Source organism: Prionailurus viverrinus, chromosome D1 (assembly GCF_022837055.1).
Source record: "Prionailurus viverrinus isolate Anna chromosome D1, UM_Priviv_1.0, whole genome shotgun sequence".
NCBI lineage: Eukaryota > Metazoa > Chordata > Mammalia > Carnivora > Felidae > Prionailurus > Prionailurus viverrinus.
This window is the reverse complement of record NC_062570.1, coordinates 14,886,116-14,902,859: the sequence shown is the minus strand read 5'-3', so window position 1 is coordinate 14,902,859 and position 16,744 is coordinate 14,886,116. Positions and strand designations below refer to the sequence as shown.

The 16,744-nt window shown below is 39.1% G+C and overlaps 1 protein-coding gene across 10 annotated transcripts in view; it reads left to right on the top strand.

Annotated features, from left to right (window-relative positions):
- SIK3 (SIK family kinase 3) overlaps positions 1-16,744 on the top strand; it is a 277,767-nt gene that overhangs the window by 161,920 nt on the left and 99,103 nt on the right. The window lies entirely within an intron of this gene.

Below are 16,744 nucleotides of genomic sequence, written 5' to 3'. Positions count from 1 at the left end.
CCCCCACAGCTGACTTCAGACCCCTGGCTCAGAGATTTGCCTAAAGAGAGGCACAGACCTTAAGACATAGCTCCTAATTTGTTCACAAAGGAACTGACTTCATTTGCAGCAGACTATGAGGAAGTTCAAGGCTAAAAGCATTCATAAGAACAGTGGAGGTTGTGGTAAAGGCATTTGAGAGGAGATTCAAGGTACAAGCTACCCCATAGGAGATCCAGGGAATAAAACGTCCAACGAGCCTTCCAGAGGTCAGAACAAAAGTCAAACACTGATCTCAGAAACTATTCCTTCAAAGGAATCAGAATTTGATTGTTTAAAGACCAATTTATTCCCCAGGGCATTGTTGAAAACAATAGAGCAACCAGCCAGCAATTATTGGAGTTTAACAGCTGGGTGTGGTTAAGGAAAGACAGGAAGAGAGCACCCCCCCAACCATGGTGATCCCGTGAGCTGAGGGTAACTGTGGATATACCAAATCTGTGCTTCCCTGTGGAACAACAACAGAAGCTGAACACTATGGGAGAATAAACTTCACTGACACAGTCCATTAGTCACGAAACAAGTAAACAAGCAGATAACAGTAACATGTGCTGGAAGGGGAGAAGTGTACCAGTACCCAGAGGTGCTATGATACATTATCTGAAATGTGTAGTTTCCAACAACAAAAAAATATGAACCATGCAAAGAAACAGGAAAGTATGACCCATGCACTGGAAAAAAAGCAAGCCAAGAAACTGTCGGAGACACCAGACAGTTTCTTTAAGGTAGCCGTTATAGACATGTTCACAGAAATAAAGGAACTCACGATTGAAGTGGTAAAGGAAGATATGGTGACAATGTCACATCAAATTAGAGTTTCAATAAAGAAATAGAAATCATGTTTTAAAAAATGAACCAAATGGAAATCATGGAATAGGAAGGTAAAATGACTGAAAGAAAGAATTTATTAGAGAGGCTTAACTGTAGATTTGAACTGGCAGAAGACGAAGCAAACGTGTAGTGTAGATAGATTGATGGAGAATATGTAATTTCAAGAAGAGGGGGAAAAATGAGGAACAGAACTTAAGAGAAACGTGGGCACTACGAAGTGCAACTACATAAGCCTGATGGGAGTACCAGAAGGTGAGAGAGAAAGGAGAAGAAAAAATATGAGAGGAAATGATGGCTGTGAACTTCACAAATTACAGAAAAATAATAACCTAAATATGCAGAAAGCTGAACAAAATCCAAGTAGTATTTTTAAAAATATTTTTATTTATTTTTGAGAGAGAGCACAAGGGGGGAGGGGCAGAGAGATTGGGAGACACAGAATCAGAAGCAGGCTCTAGGCTCTGAGCTGTCAGCACAGAGTCCAACGCGGGGCTCGAACTCATGAACTGCGAGATCATGACCTGAGCCTAAGTCGGGTGTGTAACCGACTGAGCCACCCAGGTGCCCCAAAATCCAAGTAGTATTAAACACAGAGATCTTGAAACAGTTACATAGTGAAAGAATAGTGAAAGTCAAAGACAAGGAGGAAATACTGAAAGCAATGAGAGATAAATGACATGTCACTTATAGGGAACCCCATTAGGTTAGCGATGACTTTTTAGCGCAAACAATGCAGACCAGAAGGCAATAGGATAACATTTTCAAAGTGCTCAAAGGAAAAAAAAAAAACAAACTATGAACCAAAATCTTACAGACACCCAGTAGAGGTGTCTTTTAAAAACGAAGGCAAAATAAATACATTCCCCGATAATCAAAACCTGGGAGATGGGGCGCCTGGGTGGCTCAGTTGGTTGAACATCCAGCTTGGGCTCAGGTCATAATCTTAGGGTTCATAGGTTTGAACCCCCCGCCTGTGTCAGGCTCTGTGCTGTCAGTACAGAGCCTGCTTCAGGTTTCTCTCTCCCCCTCCCCAATTTGCATGCATGTGTTCTCTCTCTCTCTGTCTCTGTCTCTCTCTTCCTCTCTCTTCCTCTCTCTCTCTCTCTCTCTCTCTCTCTCTCTCTCTCAAAAATAAAAAACTGGGAGAATTCCCAGATTATCAAAAACTGAGGGCTCCACTTTACAAGAAATACTAAAGGAAGTTCTTCAGGGTACAAGCAGGTAACCCCATATGGTAGTTTGAGTCTACATAAAAAAATAAAAAGCACCAGTAAAGGTAATTATGTAATTGTAAAAGACAGGAGATGCATACTTTTCTCCTTTCTTCTCTTAACATATTAAAAAAGCAGTTTTATGAAATAATGTATATAAAAAATGCATTCCCTATAATGCAATATATATGTAATATATTTGCCAGTAACAGCCCAAAGGAGGTGTGTGATAAAAACTACACTGGGATGGGGCGCCTGGGTGGCGCAGTCGGTTAAGCGTCCGACTTCAGCCAGGTCACGATCTCGCGGTCCGGGAGTTCGAGCCCCGCGTCGGGCTCTGGGCTGATGGCTCAGAGCCTGGAGCCTGTTTCCGATTCTGTGTCTCCCTTTCTCTCTGCCCTTCCCCCGTTCATGCTCTGTCTCTCTCTGTCCCAAAAATAAATAAACGTTGAAAAAAAAAAAAAATTAAAAAAAAAAAAAAAAACTACACTGGGCTAAGGAACTCACTACAGACGGTAAAGAAAAATTATAACAATGTATTGTTGGATCTGTACCATTAATTGATGTCATGTTTATTGAACAATTATTACAAAAGGGAGTAAAAGGAATAGAGCTATAAAGAAGTAATAGTTCCATATAGTCACTGCAAAATTAAGATAATATAAGCTAGAAGCCATTTGGATAAGATGAAATATATAGGGTAAGCACTAGAGCATTCACTAAAAAAATGTTTTTTAAATGATAAAAAAATATTAAAGAAATTGAAATACTTCATTAGAAAATATTCACCAAATGGAGTGCCTGGGTGGCTCAGTCGGCTTAGCTTTTGACTTCAACTTAGATCATGATCTTGCAGGTCGTGAGTTTGAGCCCCGCATGGGGCTTTTGGCTGACAGCGCAGATCCTGGAGGCTGACAGCGCAGATCCTGGAGCCTGCTTCAGATTCTGTCTCCCCCCCCCCCCCCCCCTTCCCCTCCCCTGCTCATACTCTGTCTCTCTCTGTGTCTCAAAAATAAACATTAAAAAAAAATTTAAAAATGTTAAAATTAAAAAAAGAAAATATTCATTAAATGCAAAAGAAAGCAGTAATGGAGGAATAGAACAACAAAAATTACATGAAATACAAAGAAAATAAAAAATAAAACGGCAGGCATAAATCTGACTAGGGTTGACCCTTGAGGGTGAGGGACTGTGGACCCCCTTCCCCACCCCCACATGCAGTCGAAAATACATGTATAACTTTTGATTTCTGAAAACTACTAATAGCCTACTGTTGACTTTACCGATAACCTAAACAGTTGAATACATATTTTGTATGATTGTATGTATCATATACTGTATTACTATATTATTACAATAAAGTCAGCTAAAGAAAATTTTACTAAAATTGTAAGAAAAAATACATTTACAGTACTGTATTGTATTCATTAAAAAAAAATCACCTATAAGTAGATCTGTGCAGTTCAAACCCATGTTTTTCAAGGTCAACTATGCATTGGTAATTACATTAAGAGTAAATGGATTGAATAATCTAATGGAGAAGCAGTGATTGTTAATAAATAAATAAAGAGAGTTAAAAACATATGATCTGAGGCACCTGGGTGGCTTAGTTGGTTAAGCATTTGACTCTTGGTTTCGACTCTGGTCATGATCTCAATTTCATGAGTTTGAGTCCCGTGTTGGGCTCTGTGCTGGCAATGAGGAGCCTGCGTGGGCTTTCCCTCATTCTGCCCCTCCCCCACTCACGCTGTCTCTGTCTCTCTCAAAATAAATAAATAATCTTAAAAAAAAACAACAACACATGATCCAACTGCGTGCTATTTACAGGAGACATACTTTAGATTAAAAAATACAAATAGACTGGGGCGCCTGGGTGGCGCAGTCGGTTAAGCGTCCGACTTCAGCCAGGTCACGATCTCGCGGTCCGTGAGTTCGAGCCCCGCGTCGGGCTCTGGGCTGACGGCTCGGAGCCTGGAGCCTGTTTCCGATTCTGTGTCTCCCTCTCTCTCTGCCCCTCCCCTGTTCATGCTCTGTCTCTCTCTGTCCCAAAAATAAATACACGTTGAAAAAAAAAATTAAAAAAAAAATACAAATAGAGTGAAAGTAAAAGGATGGAAAAAGACATATTATGCAAACAGCAACAACAAGAATGCTGGTTATGTTGATACAGACAAATTAGACTTGAAAACAAAAAAGACTTGATCTTTGCTTACTAGAGGTAAAGAGGAACATTCCATACTAATAGAAGGATCAACACATGAGGAAAACATAATGAGTTATAAACATCATATGTCCAATAAGGCTACCAAAATCCAGGGAACAAAATCCGACAGAAATGACGAGAGAAATAGACAATGATGGTAGTTGGAGGTTTCAGTACTCTGTTAGCTAGAGCTAGCACATCTTTAGAACAGGCCGCCTAACAACAACAGAGTGCATTCTTCACAGGTGAACACAGAACGTTCTCAAGGATTGATCATATGCTTAGCCATAAAACAAACCTGAGTGAATTTAAAGAGTTAGCAATAATACAGTGTGTGTTTTCCAACCACAGTGGAATGAAACTAGAAATGAAGAGTGGGAAAACATTTGTGGATCTCACAAATATGTGAAAATTAATATAATTTGAAGTAAACAGAGTCAATGAAATCAAAAGCGAATTCAGAAAAAAATACTGTGGAGATGAATGAAGATGAAGATACAAGACAGTAAAACCTATGGGATGCAGCTAAAGCAGTGCTTAGAGGATGCTTATAGCTGTAAAATGCCTGTAATAGCAAAGATCTTAAATCAGTAACTTAGTCTTCTACCTTACCAAGGAAGAACATACCAAGCCTAAACCAAGCTGAAGGAAGGAGACAATAAATATTACAGCAGAAATTAATTAAATATGGAAAATTCCTAGAAAGCCCCAAACTACTGAAACTGATTCAAGAAAAAATAGACAATATGAATAGATACATCAAGTAAAGAGATTGAAGCAGTAATCAAAAAACTACATGTAAAGAAAAGTCCAGGACCAGATGGCATCACTGGTGAATTCTACCAGGCATTTAAAGAAGAATTAGTAGCAATTCTTTACAAACTCTCCTAGAAGAAAAGAATAGGAATGGACACTTCCCAACACATTCTGTGAGGTCAGTCTGTATTACCCTGATACCAATACCAGACAAAGACATCACAAGAAGACTACCGGGCAATATCTCTTATGACTATGGATGCAAAAATCCTCAACAAAATAGTTAACATATAAAAGGAATTACACACTATGACCAAGTGGAACTTATCCCAGGAATGCAAGGTTGGTTAACCATAAAAAATCCATTAATGTAATGCATCCTATCAAGAAAGAAAAAACAAACATGGCACAATCATATATGATGCAGAAAAAGCACTTGACAGAATCCAACATCTTTTCATGATGAAAACACTATCCTCAACAAATTAGAAGTAGAAGGGAACTAACTTTTTATTTTTTCATGTTATTTTTTCATGTTTGTTTATTTTGAGAGAGAGCACATGTATGAGCAGGGAAGGGGCAGGGAGAGAGAGAGAGAGGGAGAGAGAGAATCCCAAGCAGGCTCCATGCTACCAGCACAGAGCCTCGTGTGGGGCTCAGTCCCATGAACTGTGAGATCATAACCAGAGCTAAGATCAAGATTCAGATGTTCAACCAACTGAGCCACCCAGCCGCCCCTCCCTCCCCCCCCCCCCCCAATGCCAAGGGAACTTTCCTAATCTGTTAAGAGCTCTACAAAACCCATAGCTAACATTATACTTAATGGTGAACAACTAGATGTTTTCCCCCGGCAGTCAAGAATAACACAAAGATTTCATCTCTCATCTCTCTCCACTTCTGTTTAAACATCGTACTGGAGATTCTAGTCACAGCAATTAGATAAGAAAGACCTATAAAAGGCATCTAGATTGGAAAGGAAGAAGTAAAGCTAATTCTACTCACAGATGACATGATCTTGTATATAGAAGGTCCTAAAAAAAATCCACTGAAAAACTATCAGAACTATATAAAAGTTCAGCACGGTTGCAGGATATAAGAGCAATGTATCAATCGTATTTCTGTATTCTTACAATGAGTGATCTGAAAATGAAAGAAATAAAACCATTCAGTTTACAGTAGCATCAATAAGAATAAAGTACTTAGGAATAAATTTAACAAAAGAGATGCAAATATTATAGTCTAAAAAGTACAAAACAGTGTTGAAGGAAACTTAAGAAGATCTTAATGATTGGAAAAACGTCCCACGTTCATGGATTTTTAACACATCGTTAAGATGGCAGCAGTGCTCAGACTGATGTGTAGGTTAAGTTCAATCGCCATCAGAATCGGAGCTGGCATTTTTGTAGAGATTGACAAGCAGATTATAAAATTTGTGTGGAATTATAAGGGACCCAGAATAGTCAAAGCAGTCTTGAAAAAGACCCAAGTAGATCAGAATTATGCAGCCACAAGTCGAGAAAAGCTGACAGCCACCCGAAGCTAGAAGAGGCATAGAAAAGATTCTCCCCTAAAGCCTCTAGATGGAGTGAAGCCCTGGTGATACCTCAGGTTTGGACTTCTTGCTTCCAAAACAGTGAGTGAATAAATTATAATTCTTCTGTGTTATCTACCTGTGGTAATGTGTTTCAGCACGCTGGGAAACTCATACTGAAGACCGGATTTGGGCATAATTTCACAATATCTCCTCATAAAATACCAGTCATCTATAAAGGAGAAAATCAATTACCAGGTGTAGTTGGTGATTAATATTAGCATCATGTGTGATGAAGGTATTAAGGAAGTAATGCGAGAACTGCCCCTTCTGATTCTTGCTGGAACCAAGTAAGGGGAATAAGGTGTTTCAGAAATGCTGTAGCCTGTTCAGAAGATTTCAAGATGAGAGAAAGCATGGCATATTTCATATTCTTTAAGTTGTTGAGTATGGTTTAAATATAGGCCGTATCTGAGAAAATGCCCGGAAATGAGGCTGGTAAGATAGGAAAGGCTCAATAAATAATGAAGGGCTTTGAATGACATTTCTGACTTGGCCAGTTTCCCTATCGCACCTTCTCATTGCGCTGTATCCTTTCTTAGCAGTACTTATATCACTTGTGGTTTTACATTTATTTTTGTAATTATTTAATGGTTTTTCTCTCTCTACCAGACACCGAACTCCAGAAAATCAGGGGTCCTGTCTGTTTTTGCTCACCATTGTATCTATCCCCATGTCTCTTCTTGCTCTCCAGTTCATACTGATGGACTCAAATATTTACTGAGGGAAATGATCAATCATTGTTTATTGAATGAATGAGTAAATGAGTGAATGGACACAGTTGAACTTTACCTTGAATTATTGCCATGTGAGGAAGAATTGGGATGGAACATGCCAATGCCAGTTAGGAAGGTATACATTAATGTCTGAGAATGATGAGGGATTGAAGTAAGATAGTGACTTCATGTCTTTTATTTTAATCTTGAAATACAGGTATTTTTATCATCACTTCACAAAGAAACTGAGATTCAAGGAGGCTAAATAATTTGCCTAAGGTGTAACTAATCGGTAATACAGCTGAGATTTAACCCAAGGACTATCTGACTCCAGAGTACATGTTTTTCCCCATTTACCAGGCTGAAGAATCTGTTCTTCCATATAAAAAGACTTCAATTAAGTATTCTGGGAAGAATCTTTTATTACAAATACAAACCAAATTTCTGTTTTGAAAATTTGGGTCATGGACATAGCAGCAATAAATATGAAGTATTTTTTTACTCTCTTGTTATTAAATCCCCATTGAAAGAGAGGGTGAGACAGATTTTTTTTTTTTTTTGATGAGTATTATTACTGAGATTTAGGCTCGGGCAGTGGCTCATTTACAGAGCTGATATATTTATAAAGTAGCAGTCTCTCCTCTCCTTCCTTGCACAATAACAACTCCATCTGCTCTTTTTAAGGCATTTGTTTTATCATTGTTAATATAAAAAAAAGTGGCCAGTATTCTAAATTTTACATTAATTAAACATACCAGGGGTTTACTAAATCTTTTGAAAATGACATTGTTAAAGGAGAAAATGAGTGAGAGTGTATTAAGATGTTTAGATTTCTTACTGTGCTAGTGTGTGAATGGTAGTGTCATCTAGTAAGAGGATACAAGAATGAAAAATAGATTGGATGAACTGTGCTACTTCAGACATGGAGTTTGAGGCACCAGTCGGTGGAAGTTGTGCATCAAGTCATTGGATACCACAGTCTGGAAATCAGGGATAAGATGGAGCCTAGGATATCGTTTCGTTACCAGAGAGATAGTAGATGTCCACTGATGTGGAATCATGCAGAAAAGAATAGGTTTAAGGGGCGCCTGGGTGGCTCAGTTGGTTAAGTATCTGACTTCGGCTCGGGTTATGTCATGATCTCACAGCTCGTGAGTTTGAGTCCCATGTCGGACCCTGTGCTGACAGCTTAGAGCCTGGAGCCTGCTTCAGATTCTGTGTCTCCCTCTCTCTCTGCCCCTCCCCTGCTTGCTCGTGGGTGCACATGCACACGCGCACTCTCTCCCTCCCTCTCTCTCTCTCTCTCTCTCTCTCTAACATTTAAACGTTAAAAAAAAAAAAAAAAGGTTTAAGGATAAGACCCTTAGTTAGTACCATCAGTATTTAAGTTGAAGGTAAGGCCATGAAGTACATGAAAAAATTGCTGTTGATGAAATAAGATTGAGGTATTATAAAAGACAAGGGGAATAGGAATTTCAAAAAGGAGCATTATTGAATGGTGTAAAAGGTAAATTATGATAAGGACTGAGAGATAGCCTCTGGCTTTGTGATAGACATGTTCTCAGTGCTCTCTTTTTTTTTTTTAATTAATAATTTATTTATTTTTAATTTATATCCAAGTTAGTTAGCATATGGTGCAACAATGATTTCAGGAGTAGATTCCTTAATGCCCCTTACCCATTTAGCCCATCTCCCCTCCCACAAACCCTCCAGCAACCCTGTTTGTTCTCTATATTTAAGAGTCTCTTATGTTTTGTCCCCCTTCCTGTTTTTATGTTATTTTTGCTTCCCTTCCCTTATGTTCATTTGGTTTGTATTTTAAAGTCCTCATATGAATGAAGTCATATATTTGTCTTTCTCCAAATAATTTTGCTTTGCATAATACCCTCTAGTTCCATGCAGGTACTTGCAAATAGCAAGATTTCATTCTTGATTGTTGAGTAATACTCTGTTGTGTATATATATACCATATCTTTTTTATCCATTCATCTGTTGATGGACATTTGGGGTCTTTCCATACTTTGACTATTGTCGATAGTGCTGCTATAAACATTGGGGTGCATGTCCCCCTTCGAAACAGCACACCTGTATCCCTTGGATAAATACCTACTAGTGCAATTGCTGGTTCGTAGGGTAGTTCTATTTTTAATTTTTTGAGGAACCTCCATACTGTTTTCCAGAGAGGCTGCACCAGCTTGCATTCCCAACAGCAGTGCAAAGGAGCTCCTCTTTCTCTGTATCCTTGCAAACATGTGTTGTTGCCTGAGTTGTTGATATTAGTCATTCTGACAGGTGTGAGGTGGTATCTCAGTGTGGGTGTGATTTGTATTTCCCTGAGGATGAGTGATGTGGAGCATTTTTTCCTGTGTCGGTTGGCCATCTGGATGTCTTCTTTGGAGAAGTGTCTATTCATGTCTTTTGCCCGTTTCTTCCCTGGATTATTTCTTCACTGGATTATTCTCTTTTGGGCGTTGAGTTTGATAAGTTCTCTCTAGACTTTGGATACTAACCCTTTATCTGATATGTCGTTTGCAAAGTCTTCTCCCATTCCGTCAGTTGCCTTTTTGTTTTGCTGATTGTTTCCTTTGCTGTGCAGAAGGTTTGTATTTTGATGAGGTCCCAATAATTCACTTTTGCTTTGGTTTCCCCTCCGTGCTCTTAAAGAGAGCTGTTGCACTAGTGAGGTAAGAATAGAAATCAAAATGTTATGGGCTGCAGTGTGAGTGCATAGTGAGGAAGGGGAAACTGAGAGTTTTTAAGAATGTTTTCTAAAGTTGATCATGTAACCTATTAATAACACCATTTAAATTGTGTACTGTAACTTATTCAAATATATGTATGTAAACATAAATGTCATATAATACATTAACCGTAACCTAAAGTATATACAGATTAGACATTGAAAATGATGAGATAAATAGAAATCACAGGACTTCAGGCAATGACAGAGTGAAGATGTTGGCAAATATTCCATCTAAGGAACAAATACAAAAGTGGCAGGATTGTCAAAAATAATTGTTAAAGCTCGGGGCTCCTGGGTGGCTCAGTCGGTAAGCGTCCGACTTTGCCTCAGGTCGTGATCTCGCGGGTTCGTGAGTTTGATCCCCACGTCAGGCTCTGTGCTGACAGCTCACAGCCTGAAGCCTGCTTCGGATTCTGTGTCTCCCTCTCTCTCTGCTCCTCCCCCACTCACACTCTGTCTCTCTCTCAAAAATAAATAAACATTAAAAAAAAGTTAAAAAAATTGTTAGGGCTCTGAAAATGAATCAGTGGCAAACATTACATTGAGAAGCTTTAATTCATGAAAATCTTTTGAATTTGTGATGAGAATAGTGGGAGTCTTTGGCTTTGTTGCCTGAGCCCCTATATCCTTTCTCTTCCCTCCCCAGCTGGTCTGGCCTTAAAACGAGCAGCTTTGTTCTGATTTGATTTGGAAAAGAAGACAAAAACAAAAAACCAAAACCCACTCATGCCCAGTCGTGTTGTCAGTAAAAACAGCAAGTTTGGGACTTGCTAGCTAGCAGTTGTGATCTTTCTGGGGGCGGGCCACAGAATGGTCAACTAACCAGAAATTAAGTTGGGAGATCTTGTTAATGAGAGAGCCACAACGGGATAAGATAAATTCTTCATTCACATCTGGCTTACGGGGGACTGGCATCTTCTGGGAAGTCCTCAGAAAGCCCAGCAAAGAGTAAAAGCTGAGGCTGACGTTGAAGCTTTCTGACGTCCATGAAGCCATGCTAAAGAATAGAAATAAGGGAGGGAGGGTGCCTGGGTGTCTCAGTTGGTTAAGTGTGCAACTCTTGATTTCGGCTCAGGTCATGGGTTCATGGTTTGTGAGATAGGGCCCCATGTCAGGCTCCATGCTGACAGTGCAGAACCTACTTGGGATTCTCTCACTCCCTTTTTCTCTCAAAATAAAGAAATAAACATTTAAAAAATAAACATAAGATTTTTTTTTTTAATTTAGCAGGAGGAATCAATGGCTACATACCACAGGGAGACAGATTCTCAAATTACTTCCAACAAGGTTACTAAAAAAATTAAAACGAGTAAAACAAAAGCAGCAACAAAAACAACAGTCCTCAAGAGGAAAAATCATAATCCAGAATTGGCTAAACGTATTAACTATAATATACAGTTTTATTAGAAAACACTGTAGATGTTGACCTGGGTGGCTTAGTCTGTTAAGTGTCCGATTTCGGCTCAGGTCACAATCTTAGAGTTCATGGATTTGAACCCCGCATCGGGCTCTGTGCTGACAGCTCAGAGCCTGGCGCCTGCTTCAGATTCTTTGTCCCACTCTCTCTTTGCCCCTCCCGTGGTCACACTCTGTCTCTCTCTCTCAAAAATAAATAAACACACAAAAAAAACAACCCACTGTAGATGTTAAAGAAAGAAACCTCAAACATGTGATCTGTACTCAGGAAGAAAAGTAGCCAGTAGAAAATTTCTCCGAGTAGGTCTAGATGTTATTTTTAGCAAAAACTTAATTATTATAAATTTGTTCAGACAATTAAAAGAAACCATGTCTAAATGGAAAATATGATGACAATGACTCAACAAATAGGAAATCTCAGTAAGGAAACAGAAACTATAAAAACGAACAATATGAAAATCCTAGAGTTGAAAGTGTAGTAACTGAAATGAAAATGCACTAGATGTGTTTTGTAGCAGATTTAAAGTGGGAGAAGAACCAGCAAACTTGAAATACCAATAGAAAAAAAATCTAGTCTGAAGAACAGAGAGAAAAATCATTGAAGAAAAATAATCAGAGCCTCAGAGACTGGTGGGACAAGATTAAGTATATGAACATATTTGTAATGGGAATTCTGGAAGGAGATGAGAAAGAAAAAGGGACAGGAAAAAATACTTGAAGAAGTGATGACCAAGAACTTCCAAAACGTATAATAAAACATTAATTTACAGTTTTAAGAAGCTCAGTGAATCTCAGGTGGGATAAACCCAAAAGGCATCCATGTCTAGACACATATTGTCAATTTGCTGAAAGACAGAGAATCTTGAAAGCAGCAAGAGAAAAATGACTCATCACATACAGGGAAGCAACATGATTTACAGCTGAGTTCTTACCAGAAAAAAAAAAAAAAGAGGCTAAAGGCAATGGATTGACGTATTTAAAAGGCTGAAATAAAAAAAACCCCAAACCTATGAACCATAAATGCTATATCTAGCAAAACTGTCCTTCAGAATGTAGGCAAAATAAACACATTCCCAAGTAACCAGGGCCTGAGAGACCTGCTGTACAAGGCATCCTAAGGAAGTGCTCAAGTTGAAAGAAAATGACACCAAATGGCAACTTATATCCATAGGAGGAACTAAAGAAAATCAGAAAAGATGAATATATAGGACATAAAAGATTACATAAATATATTCTTTCCCCATTTCTTCTCGTAATTCTTTACAAGACAGAAAAGGGCTTAAAGAAGTATTTGTAACACTTTATTTCTGGATTTTGAAGATATATTGATGTAATACAAGTACCTAAAGGAAGGTTGAGGAAATGGAGCCATCTTGGAATAAAGTTGCTATATTTTACCAGAATCAAGTCAGTATTAGTTGGAAGTAGATGCATAGTTATAATCCCTAGAGCAACCACTAAGATAATATCAGCACCCTAACTTTGAAGGACAGTGGTATAAATGACTCTTGAGAGAGTTGACTATGATGGGAAGTAAAGAGAGAGCATTGGTGACTAAAAGGGCCATTGGTTGAATATGTGTTGTCTTTTTATTATTTATTTGGTTTACATCTATAGTTAATTTGAGGGGAAAGAACCAGTAGAGCCAGAGGGAATGTAGATATAAGGGAGAGAGTGAGATTTAATGAAGCATTCCTCAAGGAGGAGTTGAAAGCTGGTGAGTTTGTAGAAGTATTTGTTTGAGATTGATGTTTGGGGGACTAAAGTTTAGAGTCTGACTTCCTAATACTAGTGTTTGAAAAGTAGGAAAAGAGTTTGTATGCTGAGATGAGATCACAGAATAGCATCTAAAGGAAATGAAAGAAGTAGATGATAAGGGGACAAGCTGAAGGACTCCTAGGCAGCATTGATAGGTTAGCAATTGTTGGGGAATCTTAATTTTGTTGGGACTCCACTTGTGGCTTTTTTAATAGGTTGTTTGTTAGCAGTAGTTGGCAGCTTAGGTATAGGATTGAAGAACATAGTTGGTTGGTTTGATCCAGAGTTTTTGCAAGGTTGCTTGAGGTGATGAATCATGGCGCTTGGAAGTTTCTGCTCTAGGTGTAAAGATTATTAGCTGGGAACTTTATCCTGATGTTATTAGCAGATTATGACACCAAACTGTTTGGGACAGTAGTTGGCTGTTTGATTCCAACTCAGTTTCACATTTGCTGAAAGAGTTGTAGTGCCTTTCCCCTTTGTGGCAGTCATACTGTATCTAAAATATTATCTTCCATTTTGAGTATCATATTGCACGAGGGACACCAACCATAGGAATGTGATAAAGATAGCAGTGTTTGCAATGGTTGGCATAAGGAGAGGGTTAGAAAAGTCTATGGAAGAAGTGATGGTTGAACAGAGTTTTCAAGTATGAGAAGTTTGCTGAGTGGAAATCAGCTTTCTGGACGAGTGATAAAGTAAAGACTTGAAGGCATGAAACGACTTGGTATACTTAGGGAATTAGAACTAGTTTTTTAGAGGATTAAGTGATATGCTGGTGGTTTTTGAATTATTCCAGAAGTTCTAAAGGTTCTTTGGAAATGTCTAAGATGCCTTCTCTGAGATGGTAGGTATGTAAGGTACAGTTTACAGGTCATGCTTTCCTCCAAATACGTTCAGCCACCTCCCATTTTTCCTTCCTGTTCAACAAAAGCATAGTGTCTCCCCTTTTAAACCTAATATGCGTATTGGATTTCCATGTAATATTTTTAAATAAATGAATCTTTGGCCACTATAATTTTGTCCACTCTTAGATGATAGCCATGGAAGGACTTTAAGCAAGGGTCAAGACACGGTCCAGCTTCTGTTTTAGAAAGGGTACATTGGTGCCAAAATAAGGGTGTATTTGAGGGCGATGAGATTAGCGTCTGGGAGAGCACTTAGGCTATTGGCAATGAAACTGATGAGAGCTGCGGATTATCTGATAAGTAGTGGCGTTGGGGATAGAGAAAACGGATTAGAAGTAGAGTTAAACAGAGCAGCATGGTTAGTGGGTAAGAACATGGATAGAGTCAGACCGCTGTGATTCAAATCCTAATTCTTCCATTTAAAGACTTTGTGAGCTTGGGCAAGTTTTTAAACCCCACTGCCTTAGTGTCTTCCTCTTTAAGATGAAAATAAGGATGCTGCTGCTGATGGTACCACTTATCTTAGAGGTTGTTGTAAGGATTGTGTGTGTGTGTGTGTGTGTGTGTGTGTGTGTGTGTGTGTTTTAAAGTTTATTTAATTTGAGAGAGAAGGAGACCTTGTGAGTGGGGGAGGGACAGAGAAAGAATCCCAAGCAGGTTCTATGCTGTCAGCACAGACCCTGATGCAGGGCTTGAACTCAGGAATCATGAGATCATGACCTGAGCCAAAACCTTGAGTTGGATACTTAACCGACTGAGCCACCCAGGCGCCCTAGGATTGTGTGTTTTTAAAGTGCTTCATCTGTACAGCATGTGCATAGCAGCATTATTTTTTTTAATTAAAAAAAATTTTTTTACATTTATTTTTGAGAGACAGAGAGTCAGAGCACAAATGGGGGAGAGGCAGAGAGAGAAGGAGACACAGAATCTGAAGCAGGCTCCAGGCTCTGAGCTGTCAGCACAGAGCCTGACTCAGGGCTCGAACTCACAAACCACAAGATCATGACTTGAGCCAAAGTCGGACACTCAACTGACTGAGCCACCCAGGTGCCCCTGCATAGCAGCATTATTTGTAATAGCTACAAAGTTGAAGTAAGTCACATTTCCATCAACTGATGAATGGATAAATAAAAGTGGTATACCCATACAATGGAATATCATTCTGTGGTAAAAAGGATCAAGTACTGATATAAGCTACAGCATGGATAAACCTAGAAGACATTGTTCCGTTAAAGAATCCAGACACTAGAGACCACATGTTGTGTGAGTCCATTTATATGAAATGTCCAGAAAAGGCACATCTGTAGAGACAGAAAGTAGATTCGTGGTTACCATGGAACAGGGGTGTGGAGAAGTAGGACTAACTGCTTGTTGGTAGAGGGTTTCTGTTTGAGCTAATGGAAATATTCTAGAATTAGATAGTAGTGATGATTGCCCAACATAGTGAATATATTGAAACCACCAAAGTGTACACTTTGTTTGCTTGTTTGTTTGTTTGTTTTGAGAGGGGGGCAGAGAGAGAGAGAGAGAGAGAGAGATAGAATCCAAAGCAGGGTCTGCACTCTAAGTGCAGAGCCAACGTGGGGCTCAAACTCACGAACTGTGAGATCATGACCTGAGCCAAAACCAAGAGTCAGACGCTTGACTGAGCCATCCAGGTGCCTCCAAATTGTACACTTTTTAAAATAGTTAATTTTATGTCATACTCTTCTATTTCAATTTCTAAGAAGTATTTTAAAAAATAAAAAGATTCTTACAGGGACCTAGGTGGCTTAGTTAGTTAAGTGTCTGACTTCGGCTCAGGTCATGATCTCATGACTTGTGAGTTCGAGCCCCACATCGGGCTCTGTGCAGGCAGCTCAGAGCCTGCAGCCTGCTTTGGATTCTGTGTCTCCCTCTCTCTCTGCTCTTCCCCTGCTTGTGTTCTGTCTCTCCCTCCTAAAAATAAATAAATAAATAAATAAATAAATAAATAAATAAATAAATAAATAAATAATATTCTTAGACTATCACCTGGTACATAGTAAGCTCTCACTGGCAGATGTTATCATTGAAGAATTGTAATGTTACAGGTTCCTGTCTTGAATGCACCCAGCTGAATGTGTAGATGTCCCCTGGTCTCCATCCATCACTCTGTGGGAGTTAGGATTGGGATAACTGAAGCAGATATGTTGATGCTTATGCTGCTTGCTCTGCCCTATATACCAAAGTCCTTTGTCTCTGACCTAGAGGGTCTCATGTCTTCTGCCAGCATTCATGCAGCCGTGGCATATTAACTTGTTAAATTCTGGTGAAATCTTAGATCCTCTCAGTACTCGACAAAGTGCAAGGGGGAGTTTTGTTTTGTTTAAATACAAGACTTGATCTTAGGGTGGAGTTAAGGAGACAGTAGTGAGCAGGATGAGTTTGAGTATAATCAATGTGGAAAAGATAACCTGCACAATTAGGTCCATGAGTAATAGGAGGAGCTTGAGCTGTGAACACGGGGATTGGCCCTGCTCAGAGACGGTAGAAGAAGGTAAAGGGCATATGTGGCTGTAGGTGGTTTTGTAGGTAGAAGAATGTGAAGTAA